The following is a 10,946-nucleotide window of genomic DNA, read 5'->3' as shown; positions in this document are numbered from 1 at the left end:
ATTCATATAACATCGACTCGTTTCAAAGGTCATCAAATAGGTGTTAAAACGTTTCATTTTGTCTGCTGATAAATATATTGATTATAATTGTAAATGCCATTAAATTAATAGATATCCCGAGATTCTAAACTGTTGGACACTTTAGAAAATAAATTAGTGAAATAGGTTTTTATTAAATTTTACGGTGTTCAATTTACGGTTACGGTTTTTAATTACATGCAATATCCTGTTTGAATATCAAAAACTAAAAATAAATTGTGCTGAATAGTTGGAATGTACGTAATATTTTTCCAGTGCCGAAGTTCAAACCCATCTCCGGAACTGTCAGAAGGATGGTTTTTGATAAATTGGATAAGTTACTTTTGTCACGAAATCAGAATCTGAAGGCGATGGCATCGGACATGGTAATTTATATGCTTACTGGCTTTGACGTGATAATGTAAATAATGTAAGTGAGTAAACACGTTGGCATTAAATATGAAAAACTAGCTGTGCTGTTCAGTTTCACCCGCGGACAAACACTATAACAAAATCAAGTACCCATTTCTATAGCTCATGGCGTGTTTTTGACGTATGACCTACATTATTGTAAAGTTTCATCCAAATCTAGTAGTTTTTTCGTAAATGATTAACAATCATACATAGATTACATACATCCATCCATCAGCACAAACTTACGTATTTAGGTATAATATTAGTAGGATAACTGATTTAAAATTGGTACCAAAATGTCCTTAAAATCTTCTATCAATGTAGCGTTTTCTTCCGCACACATATAACCATAGCCTCACACACGTAAAACAATACGATACCTACGTCTGAGTTTAATTAAATCTTCGTCTAATATATGAACTATATTTGAATTTCATCTCTTATGCTATGAGAATTCTTATCTAGAACAAGCTTTGACACGTTTTCGTATAAAAAAAAAAGATTTTATATTTATTTTTAATTACCTAAAGCGTTGATTATCAAAGTATTAGTTATATCATTCTTATATTTTGAACGTGTATTATCGTTCTATTAGATCCTCTCGTTTAAGTCAAATTTAATTAATGTTAATTAACGAACTGTTTTTAAATACCCATATTTAGAAATCCATATGTTGTAGTTTGTACTAGCTGTGCCCCACGGTATTATCCGCAATACTCCGCTCCTGTTGGTCTAAGCGTGATGATAATATATAGCCTGTAGTCTTCCTCAATAAATGGGCTATCTAACACCGGAATTTTTCAAATCGTTTTTTAAACTAGCGCGTTCAAACAAGCAAACACTTCAGCTTATTATTGGCTCGAAGGACTTTTCATGCAATTACACTTAAAATAATATTAAGCAATGCACGAATTAAATCCCACATAAATATTTATATTGATTTCGCCTTAGAAACCTGCTCTTTTTTAAATTACACATATTATTAGGTATGTAACATAAGTAAAGTTCTACTGTTACCTTAAACAGAGATTATTTATCCGTGTTCAATATTTCAGTAGCCAGAACTCGCATTTATAATTTCATTCACATACATGCAACAATTTTAGGGTTGTTTGAACAAATCCTTTGCTAATCGTATAAAATCATCCAGTTACTCAATAAAGCTCGTTATAAACATTATGATCACTTTGTAACAAGTTACCGAAGCCTTTGTGAACGCTTTAGCATCAAATTTAATATCGCTACAAATGGCTGCTAAGCCGACTTTAAAGACAGCCTTCGACAGTTTTCCAATATCGCGAAATATGGCTTAACGATAATTAAATATTTACGATGCGACGACGACACGACTGCGATGCTAGTTGGAAAAGATATTCATAAGATTCCAGTCTTTTACTTTTATTATTATTTTTTTTTATTAACAATGTAGTACTCAAATATGCTTGTAAAAGTATCAAAATAGGAAAAATACGATTGAAGTTCTGAATGAATAAATTGTTTTTCATTCAAAGATGAACTCATTCATTGAATCTTATAAATTTTACGTCACATATTATGGTTTATATATGGCCATCGTTACTGATTATTACATTATATAACTCAATTATTATAATGATGTTGTTAACTAGCCTGTACTGTCAATTTTTAATATAATACCTTTTTGTCATCATCACATCATATACCGTCCAATTGTTTGAAGGACTAAATTTTTAAGCCTGACTTTTTATCACAATTTAATTCCAACGTTTTATCTTATAAAACACTTTACAAAACTCTGCTGAAAAAAAATCTGGATATATATCATCATCAGCCCATATACGTTCCCACTGCTGGGACACGGGCCTCCTATGAGGGTACAGGCCATAATCCACCACGCTGGCCAAGTGCGGGTTGGCGGATGACACATGTCGTCGAACTTTTTAATTCTTCGACATGTCGGTTTCCTCACGATGTTTTCCTTCACCGTTCGAGCAGTGGTGATGTTACAACATGCGCAGATAAATTGAAAAATCAATTTATTTCCTGCGCGCTCGCAAATAAAACCCATATAACCTATATGGTTCACTATCAAGTACAAAAGCAGAAAAGATGAAGCAAAGCACAAAATCAGATATTTTTTGTAAATCAAATCGATCAATGAAAACGTCTATCCTCTAATCACAAGGTACGGAACTTACAAGGGAATTTAATGGCTAATTTCTTAACATAATTAATCTTCATACATCTGTGGGTATTAACTTCGACCATCTGTCTTACAAGTAACTTCACTTTGTTAGGATTACCGTTCTTTGAGACCTTTACTGCTTGGAAAACATTATAATGTGTCATCGATATATATTTAATAATTAAATACTAATTAATATTATGAAGAAGTTAATGTGAAACTTGAAAAATATCTACCGATATCTTTGAGACTTCCTAAAAGGTTCACAGTCTTTTAAAAATTGCTAAAGAATCTCCTGTATGCACTGAATTTAGCACGAGCAAAATAATACTTCATAATAATATTAAATACTTACTTCTCGAACACTCAACTAATTGTTTTAACTCACATAAACTCGGGTTTCAATTGCATAACCAAATACAAACAATGTCAATAATAGGTTTAAATATAAATAAACGAAGCTATACCAATGCGACTGCATTAAGTGCACAAAAATAAAAAGGAATTAAAATCCGATTGCATACAATGAAGACTTAGAAATCTGTAACCTTTATGTTTTATATAAAAATAGTCAGCATCTAAGGGGAAACCGTATAACTATTTTTACATCGACTGCTTGCAAATCGAGTTACTGAAGCCTCATATGTAAGGCCGGTGGTACTTGCTCTGTACGATTAATTAGGACATTAAAACGTCTTTTATGCTGGCTTTATTAAATAGCTGATAGCGATTTTCCGTTAAATGCTTATGAGATTGTGTTTGCACGAAGCCTAGTTATTTAGTAATAGGAGTAGGAAGAAAGAAAGAGCTAAGGAAACCTAACTCGTTGTTTGGAGCATAGGCTATTTAGATACAAATTTTATGTACATGTACAGTTTTTTAGATAACATTAAACAGGCATCAGACGTGTGGAAAGCTGGTGCCTATGGTAAACCTATAATATAGATTTATTAATAGTGTATCGGTTAGGTATATACCTTTACCCTTATGCATGTGACGTGCAGTTATTGGATCAACACATATTCCAACTTTATTTATTTCTTAAAATTTATTTATAATTTTGTATTTAAAATACTTTTAAAATAATAATATTAATTTTCGTGAGTTGTTTTATTTACATTATAAAGTTATGTTTGTGAATTGAAAATGTTATTTCAACATTTCTAGTCGTTATGACTGTTATGAGCAATAAAAACTTTATCGTGTGAAGCTTTTTAAAACCATCTCGTTCAAAATGTACGGAGTGAATAAAATTATTTCGATATGATTATGTTGAGGTATATGCAAAAATCTTTTAATTAATTTTATCGACAACCCAAAATAGATTCAAATTTAAAATAATAGACAGAAATAGCTCTTGTATAACTTAATTTTGCTCTATGTACTACAACAAATGTTGTTGAATTGAATTACATTCTTATTTTTAATCAAATAAAATAAGACAATCATTAAATATAATCTTTTAATTTTAAAAAAATTATTCAAATCAAGTATTAGATATTTAATTGTTTAAATTTCGAATATCGAAAAAAACCTATCAATACCAATTTGTATAACATCCTTATATTTCATATCGCATGCATTACAAATCGAATAACTTGGCAAGGGAAATTGAGAACTTGTCACAAAGCGCACTCCCGACCCAGGCAACCTCGTTTCGAATCGCCAACTGGGTTAAAAAACCAGGAACACAACAATACTAGTTTCCTAGCGAAATAATCGTGACGTAATTAAACTACAGACCGAAATTAATGTTTTACGAGAACGCCCAGCTCAATTTTAATCGCTCCGTTTTTTGAGTTTCACAAAATGTTAATTTTAAGAATAAAAACGAAATTGAAATTTTGTCTACTTACCAACCTATATTTTAATAAAACCTTGACTCATTAATTAGGCAAGAGGAAAACTTTTAGGTGCTCAGAAACTGCAAAATCTAGCTGCAAAAAAGAAACTCGAAGCGAGGCTCTCAGTGCAAATTAATACCAACATTGCAGAGAGTGAAAGTTCGGAATAAATATAAAATGAAAAATTGTCCATGCGTAGTAAAATATTTTTTAAATATTTTTATAGAATTTGCCTCTTCCTGAGTACTATTTCTAAACTGAAGTATGAAATTCAATTTGGAGCTTACGCATTGGAGACCAGAAACAATTAGTATGAAAATGGATTATTATTTTATGTGTCAACAACAATTACTTTAATCGTAGGATTATGCATCGACACGATTTTTATTAAGGAATTTTTCATGATGTATTGAGAACATTCATTTTAACAGAATTTCAATATTTTCTTGTGAAAATAGCGCTCTATTTCATTACAGATAAATGAGACATTACTGATTTGAAAAAGAGGATAGAAGATCTGTAATGAGTTATAGATTAAAAACATGGAACTATAGATTAAATACAATGTAGCTAACATAATAAATTATGCGTAATCTAAATTGTTATACAATGAAATAAAACGAACGCAGAAGGCTATCTAAACCGTATTTTATTGTTAAAAAGTATCACGTACGTGTCGTAGCCCGGTTCCTCTGCACCTGCAACTTTGTATGATTCATAAATATTTTCGTTTTAGTATTTATTGCCGTACTGTTTTTTATAAGAAATAAATAATGTATAATAATGTTAGTGAACTCTATCGTAATAATTTTCACGGTATTTTTTATAAATTACGGAGTTTTGCTTAGCCAGCCGCGGGCCTGTAATTCTACCAATTAGACAGTTTTTCACTATAACTTTGATAGTCATTAATAATTATTCCTTCAATTACTCTTTTTAAATGTAAAGAACAGTTTAGTAATGCTACGTTTTAACTCTATAAAGTTAAAACGTGAATGGTCTTAATTTTCCAAACGTTACATGCCTGCAGTTGCCTGCCGACCTCGTTTCAGTAGTTCCATGACTTTGCGTCTAGAAATATTATCATTCTTAACACATAAATACTAAACTAAGCATTTAAACAAATAATTACTTTACTTATTTTAATTATTTTCTTCTATTCTTATTGATTCTTATCGATTGTAGGTGGCTTGACATCTTTTTAATATTTTTTTCGGGTATAGGTACTCATATCGATAGTTTTTTTTTTATTTAAGATTAATTATTGATGTTTTGAATACCCAAATATATTTTTAATGTTATTTAAAGGTACTTACGAAGATATTAAAACTTGTAGATTTATTTTAAAAAAGCTGCTAACAACCTGTGTTGGAAAAATCGTCGTAATCTCCTGTATATATGAAAATCAAACACTGCTCGTTAGTATCATTAAAAATCGAAATCCGCTTAAACGATTTGACCATTTTTTTGCTGATACAGATAAAAAAATATTGAAATAGTAGAAGGGTTTTATTTCATTTTCTCATATATTCAAAAGGTAATCCTATTATTTTACTTAAAATTAAGAATATAGGTTAAAAGTCGATCGCAATCCTATGTTAAATAAACATTAAACATGCTTAGTATTTATCTTCATTAGAAAATAAAAAGAAGACGTTCTTAGGATATATTCGGGAAAAGCCGATTTAAGAATTTTACGATTTGATCCAATATTTTACGTCTCAATGGCAGCCAGAGGTCTGAATTGTTTTTGGGGTTCTTTAATAATTTAGAAGATAATTTTATACTCAAAATCTTAAGGTTATATGGACGAAGTTGTTTTTGTATTCAACGAGATTTGGCCTTATTTCAGTTGTGTGAAATTTTTCATGAAGAATTTAAGGCATGCACATTGTACAAGGAATTTAAAATAACATTAAAGTCACAGTTGTTTATTTATAAGATAGATAGATACGTGAAACTGAACGTCACGTAAACAACCATCATTAACACACACTTATAACATAACAATTTTACTGACTAGGGAATGCGGTTAAAAATATTTTACGCATTTGGGAATAACTTAGTAATGTGACTTTATTTTTTTTACAAATTATCTTAAAACAAGAGACGGATAAATTTAGAGTTAACGTATTAGGTACATTTAGTTACATTCATTGGGTAATTATCAAAAAATGACAGGAGAGCTTAACTGTCAATATTCAAAGTAAATTATTATCCCTCAATCACTCCAACGAAGATTATTTAACGTTAGTATTATTCAAATCTGCGGAACCATTAGGATCGTTAGACTGCTCAACGCGTTCCCGCGTTTTAATAATTTTTCTCTTAAATCGTGACGTTTTCTCGTTCCTCCAGCTTTCATTGGAATGTTTAAATGCGAATGTCGAGTCACGATGCTGAATGTTGGGACAAAAAGTTCGAACAATGGATCTCTTAAACACTTCCAATTTAAAGACGATTTTCAGTCTGTGCTATTTGTGTTGCGGTTTTAATGACTTTCCATACAAATGTGTATTCTGTAGGTACTTTGATCGTGTGTTATTTGGGAATGTTTCACGTATATTGAATATATCGATGTATATTTCTTGTAAACAATTGATTCTGTAGTTAAGTAGGTCCTATCAAGCTGCTGCCTTGCAAGCTTGCTCCATTAGGTTTAACTGAACCCAATACAAATTACCATCTTATTTCAAGCTTTTCCCCTTCAAGTATTGTTTTCGCGTCATTACGCATGTCTATTCCTCGTATCTTTCTCTTAGGATAGATAATTCGTCCATTTAAGCTTAACAATAAAACAAATAAACAGACGGAGAGCAAACATTTTTTTATGAATATTATGGGATAGGAAATCTTAAAGATTTTCTTTACTCAGATGATTTTATAGAACATGGATAAATTTAATGCTCTAAAGAGCAGTCTAGAATTACAACAAGACTGTCTTATACTTAGGTATTAACAACATTAGCCTATTACCTAATATTAGTATTAAGACCTAACTGGGCGGCATGTAATTAAAGATAACAAGTGGGTGTAATACATATTAGGTTAGTTACACTAATTTAATATATAATAACCCTATTACAAACTTATATTGAAAGTAGGGATAGTCTAATGATATAACATAATATAGAAAATAGTGAATTAATGATAACTGTTTAAATTCAATTTAAAATAAGTTTAATAACTCTAATGTTTCAAAGTCTCGTTTCAAATGATAGTAAGAAAAAAACAGTTTTAAAAAGGTTACATGAACGTGGCTAATGCTAGAGAGAGCCGCTAGAGCAAACAGAGAGAGCATTGCAGTTTTTTTTTTGTTACATTTAATGAGTCCAGTGTGTCATTTTTCTCTCCGGATGCTGATTAAATTGTATGTAATGTACCTTTAATTATTCAATAAAAACCACTCGCAAAGGGGTTACACGAACCTTCAATTAGTAGCCTTACAATTAACACAACTATCGATACTCAGAAACGTTTATAACAACACAGGTCATATTGAATTTGACACTAACACGTTCTAGGGCTTCTCCGACATAATAATTGGAGTAAGGAAATATAATCCGCGACAGGTGTAAGGAAATTGGGTCTCAAGGATATTCGCGAATGACTAATGAGATACAGGTACAAGAATTAATAACAGATAGAAGTATGTAAATTTATCAAGTCAGAAGATATACTTACTAGTTACTCTATCTCTAGTCAGAAGATATATCTATGTATAGGTATACCTTCTCTCTTTTATTTTGTAATCTAAGCCTATTAATCTCCGTATTTATCTAAGTATCAGAAGTACCAATAGATATAGTAAACTGTAGACACATAAAATTTGCATGAATTTTGATTTTGATGTAGAGACGTAAGGACAGATATAACCTTTTAGATTTTATAAATTTATTCCACCTTACCTGTGCTTATACTTTAACAGTAAAAACAGCTCATTTATCCACCGATATCTATTTCACATTCATTGACTTGATAAACCGCCCACTACTATGGAAATAGAACAGAATGCGTCACCAGATTCTAAGATATGCACTGCCTAAAGGCATCTACGGAAATGAGTCGTTTGCTTCACGCCGCCTCGTGACATTCGCGGGTCGACAGTAGCGGTTATTTTAAAATGCTCAATGTAAATTTTGACGGTGGTCTAGAAATATAAAGTTTGGCATTAGATGGTGGATTTTTGGTAGGTACTGTATTTCCTGATTACCCGAAAGATGCTTATAGCGTAGACCGTAGTACAATTATAGAGGACAATTATTCCATTTCACATCGTATTATAGTAGATTTTGTTTCAGTCCAGGCGATTTCTTGTGCGTTCTAGAATACGAAGATTAAACTTTGTTCCTTCAACAATTTAATCACTTTACCTTAAGCCCCCTTTTCTTTCTTTACACTATAATTTGTACGACGTATAGCTATGAAGTAACTATTCCAGTATTCAGTAATCTGTGGTATACATCCATAATACCTATTATACGGAATTCAAGCAATATATTATTATGTACTACCTATATTATTTGTTAGAATTTCCCAACAACTGCTTAAAAATTCAATAGGTATCATTATAAAATAACTTTATTTAAGGCGTACTGCCAAACATTTTATACTTGCAGCCTGTGGCTATCTTTTACGCGGCGGGCTTACAATGTCCTACGTGTACAATATAACAATGGCTTCAGAGTACTGTTGGGGCTTCCACGCTTCTGTAGCGCGTCTCAGATGTTTGCCAATTGCCAGACCGACGATTTTTTCGCGATAATGAGGAAAAGGGCAGCATCTATGATGAGGAGAATGCGTGAGAGTTCCAATGGTATTCTGAAGACATTAATTGAGAAAGTAGACGGACCATTCCTTAAGCGGTGGGCAAATTTACATTGTATGCAATAAGTATAATTGGATAATGGATAATTTGAATAATATTTAATGGTTTTAATCTGTGTTTGAATTTAATTTGTATGGAATATAATTTTATAATCGTATTACTAACATAGTTTCTAAGATTAATGTATACTAACACAAATATGGATGAAATATCTGTAATTAAAATATTATTATTATTATATTATTATTATTATTATAGTAAAGTAAGCATAAGTAAAAAATGGTGTTCTGGTGTTTTTCAATGAAATTTGGTAAATTACAAAATAATCCGAAGCTATGGAATTGATCCCGGACTGATCCCGGGGGAAATGAACAAAATAACGGCATTAGAACAATAGTATATTATTCTGTACTCAGTATACGGTCTACCTTTGCTATGATTCAGAGAAGTTCGACTGTTCTTACGTGATGCGCGAACAAACAAACCAATCTATGTTCAGCTACCAACCGCTATTCTATTAGGTTAAGAGGTCGATATATAAATTATTTTGTATCATTCGATTGATAAATAAATACGATGGTAAAAGATCAAATACTAATAATAGCATAATAGCAAAAGATTTGACCGTGAAATCAAATTGGTTCTGTTCTATCGGTGTCGTTTAGTATATATGTCTGTATTTATTTAATTAAGAAGTAGTAGGCCACGGTGTTTGAATATTATGTAGACTCGTAGTAACTACTTTAATTGTTTACACATATATATATATATATATATATATATATATATATATATATATATATACATGACTACTTAGCTATTGTCCTTAATATAAACATAGAAGGGTATAATAACTATTCGCATACCTATTCATGAAAAAAGCTCTATTTATCATATGCTATATCGATTAATTATATTATATTAACAGTAAAATAAACCTAAGTCCTGATTTTAACTAATAAGAAAAATCTGTGTTTTTCTTAAGATTATCAAGTTTGACATCCCAAGACTATAAAGTTCAAACCATTCAGTCAGCAAAATAACCGCAACATTTCAATGCAATTTCGGAGACAAATATCTGCTTTCTCAAGCGAATATGCCTTTCCGCCTGCTTGTTAGTGACAGTTCCTGTGGAGGTCATTATCCACTCGCGACAATTACTGGGGCCAGAGGTTACGTAATGAACTGGACGATCCCACCTTAATGAAGGAATATAGTGAAATGGGATCAGCCTGTAATCGGATAAGCTCGAATGGAGAGGTATTGGGTGTGTATCTTGATAATCTATGAATTAAAACTCTTACGAAAATTACGTTATTAGGAGTAGATATGAAATAATTGAAATTTGACAGGGTAGCCCGTGACGGGTACAGAAAGTATTTTGTCTATCAATGCATAAAAATACAAGAAATATATGCCTATCATCTATTTTCTAAATCAGATTTGCTAATTAATATATTATATTATTGAATTAAATTACACCTACTGATGCTTACACGTTACAAAAATACTAAGTTCACAAAGTAAAACACCCTCTCTCTCAATACAATACTGATTCACCATGCCCATTATCCCATAACAACATCCGATATATGTATAACATAACACGATCAAGACGGTATCCGCGAATAGCGTTATGATTGAGTAACGAACTAATTAGCGCACGTGGCCCCGTCTG

Source organism: Colias croceus, chromosome 10 (genome assembly GCF_905220415.1).
Source record: "Colias croceus chromosome 10, ilColCroc2.1".
Taxonomy (NCBI): Eukaryota; Metazoa; Arthropoda; class Insecta; order Lepidoptera; family Pieridae; genus Colias; species Colias croceus.
This window is presented reverse-complemented; position numbering follows the sequence as displayed.